Here is a 1,757-nt window from a genome sequence, read left to right on the forward strand (position 1 = left end):
CCCAAATGACCTTCCTACCAGATTCCACTATTAGAATGATAATTAAATACAAGGTTCGGGAGCAACAAAGCATATTGGCAAGAAGTCTAAAAAACTAACGAGCTTCAAAATCTAACCCGTATCTATTCATAGTTGACGATAATGCTAGCGAGACATCATTATCCCTTCATCTCATGAACAATGGCACTATACGAGTACTAGCCACATTAATGCTCTCCATCCCCGGTAAACATCTGATGTGAGCACATCTTGTATCCACTATTTTATCACCACCAGAAATAGCCTCACCATATGCCTTGGCTTCAAAACTTGCCTATCACGAAGACAGGCAATAACTACTGATGAAGCTCCTAGAAAAATACTTCGAAAGTCTACCTAGGCACATTGTTGCGGTTGTGCTAGAACTGAGTTGCGGTAAGGTTGGCCTCTCTTTCTCTCACCCAACTTATCATACGAGCATCGGTCCTAGAACTTTTTTTTCAATACAGTACAGACGCAAGCGCTCATATACACGTGCATACACTCATGAATGCACACACACCTTACCCCTATGTGCATCTCCGAAAGACTGAGCCGACATATCATCTTGAAATTTATGAAGTCACCGCACTACTAGGAAAAGGGCTATAAATGAAATTGACACTAATGGCGCACCAGACATGTGATGCGCCATTACTATATACTAATGGCGCACCACGTCTACGGTGCATGCGCCATTAGTAAAAAAAAATTTAATTTTTTCAAAACTACTAATGGCGCACCGTGGGAGTGGTGCGCCATTACTAGTTGAACTAGTAATGGCGCACCACATCCACGATGCGCCATTAGTAACTTGGCCCAAACATTCGCCCAAATGCACCCCCTGACCGCCTTTTCAGTTTTTTAAAAAATAAAAGAAAATGATAGAAATGTCAAAAAATAAAAGAAAATAAGATTCCCATGTGATATGTGGTCTAGTTGTTAGCAAAATTTACAAACATGAATTTTCGACTTTTTTACAAAATCTCTCGAGAATTTGTAAAAATGGGCATAACTTTTGCGTACGAACTCGGATGAAAAAGTTTTTTATATGAAAAATCATCTACTCGAAAAGTTACATCCGAATTTAATATGGGGAACCTCGTTAAACATTTTCAAAATCCTGAAAAACCTAACAGAAAAAAAGATACGGGGCTTTTAAGATCTGGAGAGGCAAAAAAATTCAAACTTACTAATGGCGCACCTGCCCATGGTGCGCCATTAGTATCTTCCCGCCTTCAAAATTCAAAATAAGTCAAAAAAATAAAAAAAATACTAATGGCGCACCTGCTCATGGTGCGCCATTAGTATCTTCCCGCCTTTAAAATTTAAAATAAAAAAAAAGTTAGTAATGGCGCACCTACCCACGGTGCACCATTACTATGTCGTATATATGGCTGGGCGCACCTCCTCCATTCCATCTCCTCCTCTCCTCCACTCCATCTCCTCCTCTCCTCACTCCATCTTCCCTTCTCTCCTTCACCATACTACCCTCCTCCTCTCCGGCGACCTCCTCCTCTCCGGGGACCTCCTCCTCCCTCCTCTCCACTCCTCCCCTCCCCTCCCCTCACGGTTTCTCCTCCCTCCTCTTCGGTGAGCTCCTCTCCTCCCATTCCCTCATGGTTTCTCCTTCCTCCTCTTCGATGCTTCGGTGAACTCCTCTCCGGCGACCTCCTCCTCTCCGGCGATGTAGGCGAGCGCCTCTCCGGTGACCTCCTCCTCCTCCTCTCCGGTGAACT

This window comes from Triticum dicoccoides, chromosome 3A, assembly GCF_002162155.2.
Source record: "Triticum dicoccoides isolate Atlit2015 ecotype Zavitan chromosome 3A, WEW_v2.0, whole genome shotgun sequence".
Lineage (NCBI taxonomy): Eukaryota > Viridiplantae > Streptophyta > Magnoliopsida > Poales > Poaceae > Triticum > Triticum dicoccoides.